Genomic DNA, 12,076 nt, shown 5'->3' with positions numbered 1-12,076 from the left:
TGAGGGCCGCAGGCCTTGCAGTCCCAGCCAGGTGCTGAGATGTCACCTCCCACCTGCCTCGCGTGCCGCTCCTGAAGCCCTGCACCAATGCAGCACAGCACGATCCCACAGCACCCCGACGCAGAAAACCCCGACCGGCAGCTCACTGGAACCTGTGCCAGTCCGGTACACTGGCCCAAGCAAAATCAGGGTCCTGGAGTGGGTTGCTTTTTAAAACTAGACAGACAATTTGCTGCATGAAGCCCCTCCTGTAGAGGCAGGAGCTGAGGGCATCGAGCTCCCGTGTGGCTCCTTGACCCCATCCCAGCCAGTGCACAGAAACCTCACGGATCGCAGAGGCAGCGGCCAAAGGGAGGTGCTGGTTCCAGTGACCGGAACCCCTTCTCCAGGGCAGCTCTGCGGAACAGCCTCCTTCATTCCCAACAGGTAAAACTACGTCACAGCAATTTTGGGCCCCACTATGCAAATCCCTGTAAGCTAGTTCCTCACCCTCCCCTTTCCCAAACTGCCTCCATGGCAAAAGATGGGGGGCAGCAGCAGAAGGGACCAGGGGGAGTCCCTGACTCCAGCTGTGGGAAGGTCAGCTCAGCTCAAGGTACACGGCTGCAGCTCTGACAGCTCATCCCTCCTCTTCTTGTGTATGAGAGACCTCCCTCTGACTGAAGCAGAATTATTTTTATCTGCAAGGGGAACTCTCCATTATATAACTTCAAATCTCTGGGCTGCTGGATATCCCGCCCCAGATGAGCATTTCACCCGTACACATGGCCATGGGATTATCATCATACTGGAAGAGATCAGTGATCTGCTTATATCCCAGCAACAATTTTGCAGTAAAGGGTAAAGTGCTTTCGTGACGCACCTGTTTGCTCAAGGCTGCACTGCAGAGAAACTAAAACAGCAGCCTAGCAGCATCCTTAACAAATACCACCAGTCCTTTGCTCATGTGCAAGGCTCCTGGTGGCACAGGAGAGCTGGCCCTTTCCCAGCTCCTGAGCTCTTTAAAGACAGACAGGCCACTTACCTCAGCAGCAAGTTACAGGAATTAAGTACGTCCACCGGACTTTGATTTGACTTGCTTTTAAATGGTGTTGTCCCAGTTCTGAAGCTCCACCAAGGAGACAAAAGAACTAGAGCAATGAGCCAGACAGCCCATGCATGTGCTTCTTCCCCCAGGAGAAAGCCTGCCTTCGCCTAGTGTCCTTCCCTTTCTCCCCTGTATGTAATTTGGATGAGCCCTGAACCACCCAGCTTCCCTGGCCCTGCTGTGTCTGAGAGGACACACGCTTGGGCACTGAGCCAGCACTCTCTGATCCCCATCACCATCCCAACAGGCTACTGTTTTATTCCCTTTTTCTGCTGTCATCTACCGGGCAGACCCTTTCGCAGAGCTGCCCACAGTAACGCCTCATCTTCCAGAAAATTAGCTCGCTCTGAATCTGTCAGCGCATGCAAGTAATGTTTTAAGCTATCTCCAGAACACAGTTCCTTGTGCTTCACTTACCTCCCTGCCTAGGTTCAAGTCAGCCACTAACTGCTTCAGTGTTTCCAAGCCCCGACAGCCCAGAGAGCTTTCAGCAAACAGGCTCCACCACAGCCGACCAACCGTCAAGGAACTGCTGGCTGTGCCTCCCACATTATTCCTTTTACCACGCCAAGAGAGAGGCTGTAATTTTTAGCCTTTCCTCCGTTTCATTCCCTCTTGAAGAATACAGACAAGCCAGGAAGAGACAGAGGTTGTTAGGTAACAACTGCAGCTCATTACACAGCTCCTAAAGGGAAGGTGGCTCAGGCAGCCCCCTTCACGCACATGTCATTAATCATTTGCCTGTGGAAAGCTCCGATCCCACATTCCTCCAACAGAAGTGTCAGTGCAAGAGCATTTTATTTCTTAGCCCATCAAAGCTGACAACCATGGGGCAGGGGGCAAAGTTCCTGGGCTCAGCTCATCCTTTGCTTTGCGTAAGGACTCCAGATCCCAGGACGTCATGATCCATGTTCAGAGACAAATGAAGGCAGGGAAGGAGAAGAAGGGGATGCAGATGTGGTGCTCCTATTTTAGAGAGGGGAAGTTAAAGTGCTGTAGGGCGAGGGCCAGAGTTCCTGGCAGTAAGAAGTTCATTTTGATGAAGACACGTTTTTCCAAAGAGGAAACTTGAGGAAGAAGTGCAAGAACTGAGGCTCCGATCATCCCTTCTCACACAGGCCCACTAGAAGCGTTGCTACCTCCCCTGGTGTTCCAAGCCACTCAGCCGTAGCCTGAGCCCTCCTAGACCCACGCCAGCACCTCCCACTCACCAGCGAGCAGAAACAGACCAGGAAGAGTGTGGCTGCCACGCAGCAATAATTACCACTTCAGATAGCACGGGGCATGGTCCACCTCCCAGCATCACCCTGGCTTTCCCGTAACAGATCCTGTGGCACCAGTGCAGAAGGTCCTTGTGGCAGCACCTTTGGCCCCTGGTGCATGCTTCCTGCTGTAACAGTGCCAGCAGGCACCGAGAACCACAGCCATGGTTTGAGTTGGAAAGTGCCTCAGGGCCTCTGGTTACCAGAGGTCTGCAAAACTCCAACCAGCACCTCTCCAATTTAAACATGTACTGGATGAATGCCTACAGTCCTGGACCATCTCCTGCTGCCTTACAGCTGTGACACAAGGACCCGGATAGACACAAGAGGGATAAAACCTTTCCTCAGCTACAGTCAGATGAGGAATTTCATACTAACTGCCCCCTGCACTTCATGGAGTTTAAAGCAGGGAGTGGCTGGGGTAGCAGAGGCAGGAAACATCCATGAAGCTGTGGGAAAGCCTCGTTAGAGCATCACCTTACAGTTGTGGGTCACACAACACCTGCCTGTCCCCCGAGAACTAAAATAGAGACAATAACAGGAATGAAGAGTCCTGATGAGCCACATCATTAAAGCTGCTAAATGCTCTTAAGGGAGAAGCTTCCATGCATCAGGACAGAGATCACCCGCGGGGAGAGCTTTCTCCAGGCACTGAGCTTGTGTCTTGCTCTATTTCTGTCGCATGCGGGTAAGAAGAAGCTGAGTGATCGCTGCAAGACTTCATTCAGCCACCCCTGTTGTGCTGCACAGGGACAAGGATGTTGGCCCAGCGGTCCCCAGAGCTCTCAGCAAGGACAGAGAAGCCCAGACCAAGAGAGGTTCAGGCCCAGAGAGGCTCCACAGAGTGAAGCTATTTTGGAAGAAAGATCCTTCTATGAAAGGTGTTAAATGAAAGGATGTTAGGAGTGAAGAGAGACTACTCAATTCCCTGAGCCACTCCAAAGCCACACGTTGGCTTGCAGGGCAGTTGGCAAAGGTCCTTTTCACCCATGTGGCAGCCCAACATGGAGCAAGTGCCCGTAGATTAGTTGGGTTTTTTTTAAGCACAGCTGTAGGTGTGGGAGTTCTTGCTCCAGCCAAAGGACCAGAAACAAACATGAATGTTAAAGACGACCCCACTGCAGCAACCACAAAGGGGTCCTGTGGTGGGACACTGGCAGGACTGCCACCGCCCATGCAGTGACACTGCAGACCAGGTCACTGACCACACCACCAGTGCCCTTCTCCCACACTAACACCTTCTTCCCACTTAGTGCTTGTGAAGTATTTAGTAAGATCTGAGTAATTTGTCATTTTTACAGCTTGTTTGTCATATGCTTATTTTGACATCAGCACACCACGGAGACTGCTCCTCTCACTAGACTCTTCCGTCTAGATTTTCAGAGCAGTATTTCCACACTGGGACCTCGTGGTCCACAAAAAGGATCCCAGACACATGTTTCTGCTCAACAGTTCTCACGCAGTGAGCAAGCTTCACGGCAGCAGGCTCACACCTCAAGCTTTGGAGAGGATTTTTCTCAAGCCCAAGGTGCCTGAGCGAGTTAAAAAAAAAAAAAAGTCTTTCATGGAAAGGAAGTATCACTGATGGCAGATTTCCAACAGCACTCTCCAACTTGTACACCCTCGCTTGCACAGAAACACACGGGTGTTTTCAGAAGCTACACATGGAGAGGCCTCACCAGCGCTGGGCTACGTCCCCGTGAACCTCTGTCGCCAGCAGCAGCACAAACATCTCCAAGAGCTGCTCTCCTCCCCAGCCGAGGACACTGCAGGAGGACACTCCATCCCTCCCTCGCACAGCGAGTAAAGTTTGAAGCTCTCATCTCATGCAGAAGATGGAAATGCTAAAGCTGGTCCAAGACATAGGAACACTTCATCCTGAACTAGCTTTACGGATTACTGAAGCCAACATTTAGATTCCAGGATGGCTGGGTTCCCCCCCCCCCCCCCGCCCAGCTCTTTTTTTTTTTTTGTACCGAGTGCTCCATTTTATGTTAAAGCACACACAGCAGAGCTTTTATGCTCTGGGGCTGAAATGGCATGTCTGGCTTGTAACAAGCCCTTATCCCCGTATCAACAGATTTGTTAACAGTCACACTGCAATACAATTCACAGCCAACATCTGCCCAGCTGTTGAAACACAAGCACTGCTCTGAACTCTTTCACTGGGATCTTAAGAGGGATGGGGGAAAAAAATAAGATACAGCAGGCTGGGCCAGTACCAGCTGTTTGTGGTCGAAATGGGGGTAAGATTGCTACAGAGGCATCTAACCTGCACCTCAGAAATCAATCCCGGCGGCGACTCGCCAAGGACCGGAGCCCTGCCCAGCCGCTCGGCCCGCAGCCGGGGCACACCAGCCTGCCCACTGCACCTGATGATTTATTTGATTTTTACTATTTTTAGGCCATATACCAGCTACACAAGAGGCTCAAACCTCACCCACCAATTTCAGTTTGACCGGGCATACGCAGAGGCGGTTTTCCCACCCCTCCACCCGGGGAAGGGGCTGCACTAACCGCCGCGGGCGCTGCCGCCCCGCCGGGCCCGAGGCAGCTGCTCCCCGCCGGCAGCCCCCGGGGAGCCCCCGCCGCCGGTTGCGGCCCCCCGACCCCGCACCGAGACCCCCCGGGCTGAGGGGAGCGGGGCCGCGGGGCCCCAGCGCGGGCAGCGCCGCCCCTCGCCCGCTGCCGCCGGGCGCAGGGCACCTACCTGCTCGGCTCGGCTCCCGCTCCCACTCTCCGCCAATGTGGCCGCGGCTCTGCGCTGCGACGGGCGGAGCCGGCGGCTGCGCTGAGCCGGCCCCGAGGTGGGCCGCCGCCCGCCCACCGCCCCCGCCCGGCCCCCGCCGGGGACGCCGCGGAGCCGCGGCCTCTCGCCGGGCGGCGCTGCGGGGCCCAGGCCCGGCCGGCCCGGGAGCGGCTCCGCGCCCGCCCGCGGCTCCCCAGCGCACCCCGTCGCTGCCTGCGGGGGGCCCAGCCCCTCGCTCGGCCGCCGCGCCCCGTTGATACTCACTCCTCGCACCCAGGGACACGCTTTTCCACTCCCCGGGGCGTTTCTAGGCCGCTGCCTGCTCCTGCAGGCGCACGCCGTGGCTCTCTGCCCAGCCAAAGCGAGGCCTGATGACCCACCCAAAGATTTTTCCAATGGGCAGTTTTGCTGCCCCGATGAACCCTGTCAACATCAGCAGGGCCGCCGCATTGTTCCCCGTCCAAACCCCGTTAAGCCCTTTTTTGCCCCAGCCCTGACCGCAGCGTGACGGCGGCGCGGGCTCGCGTGCTGCGGCCGCCGCTGGCTCTGCTGACCGGTGTCATCGCATTGTTTCCCTGGGCTCCCCCGTTTTGTGTCGTGTATCTGCTGCGCGCAGCAGGCAGCGAGCTCGCCAGGCCGGCTCTTTGTTCTCGGCGTGTGACATAAGTAGCCCGATGGCATCCCGCCTCTCCTCTCCTGGCAGAACTGAAATAAAAGTAATAGTGACACGGCAATCTAATAGTAACAATAGTGCGATCCTCTCCAAATCCTTATTTCAAAGGTACTAAAACCCAATCAGGCAAGCCAGTCCTAGAACGAGGGAAGGCCAGGAGGTCCCTCACCCTTCTGAGGAGCAGTATTCACAGAACCACAGAATCATCTCGGTTGGAAAAGCCCTTGAAGCTCCTCCAGTCCAACCATGAACCTCACACTGACCGTTCCCAACTCCACCAGATCCCTCAGCGCTGGGTCAACCCGACTCTTCAACCCCTCCAGGGATGGGGACTCCCCCCCTGCCCTGGGCAGCCCATTCCAACGCCCAACAACCCCTTCTGCAAAGAAATCCTTCCTAAGAGCCAGTCTGACCCTGCCCTGGCGCAGCTTGAGGCCATTCCCTCTTGGCCTATTGCTTGTTACTTGGTTCAAGAGACTCATCCCCAGCTCTCTGCAGCTTCATGGTTTCCACTGCCCTGGCAGGAGGAACAGCAAGCTCACGCAGCTCAAGGTCCCGGTCCTCATTCCTGAGGCAGCAAAAACCAGTTTGGCCTTTGTGCTGAGACAGGTGTACCATGGCCATCTTGGTCTGTCCTTACAAGATGCCTCTCAGTCATCTTGCTGTGCCTGCGGTGTGATTCCTCACTATGCCACCGGACTTCGAAGAAAAGATTTTTAAAGGTCCTTTCCTGTGCTGTGCCTTATTCACTGCCTTCACTTGGTTTTAATTCTTGCATTTAGAGCCTCATGAAGTCCAAACCTTTCCCCGCTTCTCTTCCTCCGGTACCAGGATTAAACGCATCCTTCTCCCGTTTTGCAGGGTGCTCAGCAGCCTTCCCACTAGCCTCTGTATTATCCCGAGACATCTTACATCATGGGCAGGATGAGCATGTGGTCGCATAATGGGCAGACACAGGTCACATAACCAGTCCTCCTTCGTGCGTCTTGGATACGGTGAGACAGGAGGGGCCGTGGGAGGGGGCTGTGCCTCGAGGGCAGGTTCGCTGAGTGCCCGCAGCCCTGGGCTGCGTCCGCTGCAGCTGGCATGTGGGGTGGGCCTGGGAGGGGCGGCTGAAGTGCAGGTGCAGAAGCAGAACAGGGACAGTAAGGTGGAAGTGAAAGGACTGGCTCTGCACAGGGGCTTTTGGAGGTGTGGTCTCGTCACTCCTATTTCTGCAGCGATCCATGGCCTGCAAATTGTCTCATAAACCTAACTTTGCTCAGGCTCCTCTCTTTTACCAAAAGAGTTGTAAAGTCAGTTATTAGTGTCTAAGATGAGGACAGATTTTGCATCAGAATTATTTGGGGTAGTATCTGAAAACTCTTTTACAACCGGTTTTGGGGACTAAATGCCTCTGGAAATCCACTCCAGCACCTCACATCAAGAAGAATTAACCTTCAGTAAAACACTCCTATTCTCAAACAGAATACTGAAAGTACTTTTCCTTTCCCCTTTCTCTCTTTAAGTATCTGGTCAGGCTTATGCCTGTTCTCTGTAAGCCAGAATGCTGACCTATAAAAACACAAGGCTCTGTGGGGCAGGTGAAGTAGTGTCTGCCTGCTCTTATATTCAGCCTTCCTCATCTGCGCACTGGCAGAGTATCCAAGCCTACAAGTAATGAGCATGTAGCTTGTTTCTGATTCTTACGAAAAGTGTCCTACTTCAAGGAAGGAAGCCTGGGCTCAAAATATTCCCCCTGAGGATTAGTGCAAAGGCCGGTTCTTAAAGAAAATGGGTTTAAAATAAAAAGTGATTACAAGGTGCGGTGCAAATGGCTTGTGTGGGTGCCAGCAGCTCCAGTGCCTGAATGAATTTGTGTCAATGGCTTTGAGAATGGGATATATGTTAGCAAGGGCAGAGTGGAGGTATATATGCATCAGTGACTGCATGTAGAATTGGTTATGCTCCAGTGCCACTCAGATACGAATCACTGAGTCTGTAGAAAAGCATTAAATCTGTACCACTGCATTTGCTGTGAACGGGGCATAGGTATTAAAAGAGAGCTTCCAAAGAGCCTGAGTTTTATTAGAAAGTCTGAAGTGAATCATGCTCCTCTGAGGGCTTGCAACAGGGACTTGGCAGCAGAGGAGAAACAGATCTGCAGAGATGTTGCAGCTAAGCTGTGCACAGATGGTAAACTAAAAGCCCAAGTATAAACAGAATGTTTTACAACATACACAGTAGGCTGGTTTCTCAGCTAGTGATTAGACAAAAGTGCTTGTAAGAAAACACGCAGGCTGGAGAAACGCACCATTATGTGGTGTGTAAGGCCGAAGACCAAATACCATTTCAAAGGCAGCCAGAGACCAGCCAAGAGGTCATTCAGCCAAGCAATCTGCTTTTGCCTTGAGCCATCTTCATTTCAAACACAACAACCATTCCCTGTCAAATGAATGCTTTCTTTTGAGAAGGATTAAATCTCTTTGCCCAGTCAAGTCATGGCCTATTCTGTAGATAAACACGGGAAGTCTGCACACGAGTCCAAGTCCCTGGGATGCAGCCTCGTACAGGTCCCGATTCATTTGTACCAAGGTCTGTCTCCTAATACTAATGCCCTACACAGAGCTGGCCGTGCTGCACCTTTATGGCCATTCACAACCTTGCTCTGGGTTGTGAGAAGCTGCACAGTCCTCAGAGCCCCACTGCTTTGCGATGAAAAACAGAGGTACTGCACGTGCGGCTCCTAATTATGGGTGGCTGCTAATGATGGAGGGAGCTACAGCCCCCTTGCTCTCTGTTGGTAAAACTGTGCCTGGCTGGGTAGGAGCCATCCTGGAACAGTGGGATGCAAGCAAGTTCCCACCACTTTATATACAAGCAGTGCTTCACATCTCTCAGGGAAGCAGAGTTGGAAGGTCTCAGGGTCGTTCTGCAGCAAGCTGCAGAGTAGAAGGGACCAAACTGCTTTTCTCTAGTCTCAGAGGACCTCTGAGAAGAAGGGGCCTGAGGTTCAGCTGGCACAGGCTGCTGCCCAGTGTTACATGTATCAGAAGCAGGAAATTAGTCTTTGGCGTTACAGAGAACAGAGAAAGAGGAAGACACATGTGGATTTATAATGTTTGCATATTTCTTTCCCTTAAAAAGTCTTTGAATTGGACCCACATTACTGTGACCCTAAAAAGGGAGAGATTCCTGTGCTGAAAGGGCCAAAACATTGAGGGGTTCAGGGGATACAGTGATGAGTGCCTAACTTGGAAAAAAAAAGGTTCTTTCAAAATTGCTTCAATGAGGAGGAAAGACTTCAAAAACAGAGCAAAGAATTGCTGTACTTTTTTCTGTTTAAAGTCCAAGTTGAAAAAAAAGATCAAACAACTTACAGTTCACAGTGTCTGTTTAATAACGCAGTACAAAAGAGATAGAATGCAAAGCACGATTTAAGGGTGCAGATTTTGTCAATTCCAATTTGACAGAAGTGCTTTCATGGCACTGTAAGTGGAATCCTCTTTTATTTGCCAAAAGCTGTGATTTACTAGCAGATTAATCATACACAACGAATAATGGTTAGAGTGAACAGCAATAAAAGTGCAGTGGTTGCTGGGGCTTGTGGGGCAAGGGGAGACTATTTTAACTCCCTGTCCTGGTTTCGGCTGGGATAGAGTGCTTAGCTTCTGGCTGGGGTTAAACCACGATATTTACATTAGGGGAAAAAATGTTTATCAAAAGGTATGTTTTTAAAGTAGACTGCTTTTTTCAGGACTAATTATTTTTACTACTTTTGCAGTTTATGACTTCGAAGTGAACAAGTCAGCTTTAGTAAACTGCATTCATTTTCCTGATGACCAGTTGCCCTCCGCTGGTTGAAATGAGAAATGCAGGCGAGTGACAATTTCCAGAAGTTGAGATTTGGAAAAGCTGAAGGGAAACCGTTCTGCCAGAGGCACCACGTAACTGGAAAGCAGATTCCTCTGTAGCTTGGTCATTTTGGACCCTGGTAAGGGGTCTCTCACAGCTATTACAGAGGTGACTGCACTCCCCAACTCGGTATTTTGCAAGAAAAGATTTCTCCCCCATCGATGGGTGCGGGAAAAGGTGGCACGCAGTGATGTGTCTTCCTAGGCACTAACTATGGGACTTCTGAACTCTAAGCTTTTGTGATCCATTAGGTGTTAGCAAGTATGGGAGCATGTGCCCCCATGAGTTGGATGTCAATCTGACCTTTGGGATGGGAAATTTGATGGAACAAATCATCAAGATTTACCATCCTGTGCTTTCCAGAATTTTTCCCTTTTTTAAAATCCTCATAGAAACAAATCTCAAAAGGACTTCCACAGAGTGTGAGCATGTCACAGACATCTCTAGATTGAGCAGAGACCATGACTGTTGCCATGGGCTTGCTCACTTGAGGCAGATAAGACAGAAAATGCCAGATGAGTTTCAGAAAAGCATCACGGTCGTTAAGGAGCTCTTGCTTGTGCTGCTGAGCTCTGTTCAGTACCTGGGCACGCCTGGGCTAACAGCATCCATAGTGTGATTTTGTGGAACTTGGTGCAACTAAGGCTTAACTCGATTTTACAGTCCTTTTTGTGCCTTTTGCAGTCATCTTTGGCAACAAGAAACTAATTCCAAAGAGGCAGCATTCAGGCTCAGTCCTTCTAAACACATGTAGATACAAACAAACACCTGAAGCACTTGACCTTACTCACAAGGATTCCATACCAGACACCAAATCCTTCTTCTTCCTCTTACACAGAAGCATTCTTCTTCTTCCAGTGTGCTCTCTCTCCTTGGAGATGTAAGGCATCTTGTTTGTGCCTTTTGCAGGAGAGACCTTACCTTGAATCACAACCTCCTCTTCAGAGGGCAACAAGAATATCCATTTCTCCTGGAACCAAGTCGGGTCTTGTTTCTAAAGGCAGCCTGCTGGAGGACAATACGTTCCACTTACAACCTTATTTGATCAAGTACTTACAGATTGAAGTGGTATCCTGGATTTTATGTCCAGCTTTGCACTGCGAGGTGATGAAATGCCAAAGTACCACAAGATCCCTTGCCTCCCACAAGATTTGAGCTATTTTGCCTAATATCTTTCCATAACAGTGTTTATGAGGTTAGGTTGTCTGGGTGAGTATATGCATTTGTCTGCATAGTAGGAAGAAGAAGCCAGAGTGCTGATAATAAGACTACTTTCCTCCTAAGATCATAACTTGAGTGCAAAGTTGCACGGATCTGCCCTTGTCTTTCAAAGAGGAGGAATGGAATTGACACCAGAGGAACATGGGGACATCTGTGCAGACCTCGTGTGATTCCCTCCTGGCACCCACGTTGAGCGGGACTAGCTCTGTCTGTGACACAAGGCTGAACAAGTGTGTTTAAACACTCACCTGTTTCTTGACAGTTCTTTTAACTGTTACCTTGGACCGAGAGGAATGAACGTTACCCAGCAATGGGGAAAGCTTCCCTATTGATCTGCACTGGGGGTCTGCTGGGACAGATGCTGTCACTTCGTATTAATTCCACACCCCACAGCCCCCGAGACTGGTGAGAAGTCATCCCTTTCAGTCCAGTTAACATATACACTAGAAAACCCAAGGAAGGACAACCCAACTCAAGGTCTGCCAAGGTAAATGAAAGCACTCAGGAGCTGGCACTGGCAGGCTGGATATTTTCTCAGGGAAATGTGTGCAACACTGGCATGATTTACTTGAAGGAGCAAGGCGAGTGGAACAACCAGTCCTATGACATTACTACTTCTTACATAAGCTCAGATCCACAAAAGTATTTAGAGACTTCGTTCCCTTCCATTTAATTTATGAAGGCATCCAAGTACCTCCTTGCTATGTAGAGCCAATTTTAGACCCTACATCGAAAGAAGTCTCTTTCCCACCTTTGCCTTCCTGCTCTTTCTCACCCAGATGCATGTTTCAATGCCCGCATGGGCAGTGAGGTGCCCAAATCCACCCCTGCATCACCTATTTATGCATGTAAAGCTGCAGTGAACCACGTGTAGGAATTAAATCCTTGAGGTCCGCTGATGGCTTGCAACTGGTCTTGTGCCTTTCTTCCACTTGGTGTCTCTCTTTAGTCTCAAATCCAGGGCTGGTTCTCCAGTAGTGCTCTCCTGGGAATAATTATATCTTACTTGCGTCGTAGACGTACCCCAAAATTTCAGTGGGGCACCACAACTCCGTAGTGATGAGCAACGTAGAGAGTTCACAAAATGTGAGACTCCCTTTCCCTCCCCTCCCTTCCAGCTGCATAGCTTTGTTGTATGCTCCCCATCAGTTTTAAATGTGTTTAGGAAATGCAAATATTTGTTTTTGGTG

The 12,076-nt window shown here is 50.8% G+C and overlaps 1 protein-coding gene across 2 annotated transcripts in view; it reads right to left on the bottom strand.

The window, feature by feature from the left end:
* CD82 (CD82 molecule) overlaps positions 1–5,425 on the bottom strand; it is a 41,745-nt gene extending 36,320 nt beyond the window's left edge. Inside the window, exon 1 of one of the 2 annotated variants that reach the window (XM_074809782.1) lies at positions 5,363–5,425. The gene's annotated coding sequence lies outside the window, so the exon portion shown is untranslated. Of the gene's footprint in view, positions 1–5,059; positions 5,180–5,362 lie in introns of those variants that run through there. The other variant, XM_074809780.1, reaches the window with a different exon arrangement.
* Positions 5,426–12,076: the final 6,651 nt, after the last annotated feature.

This window comes from Strix aluco, chromosome 31 (assembly GCF_031877795.1).
Source record: "Strix aluco isolate bStrAlu1 chromosome 31, bStrAlu1.hap1, whole genome shotgun sequence".
Lineage (NCBI taxonomy): Eukaryota > Metazoa > Chordata > Aves > Strigiformes > Strigidae > Strix > Strix aluco.
Note: the sequence above shows the minus strand (reverse complement) of the source record. Positions and strands in the feature narration are given on the sequence as shown.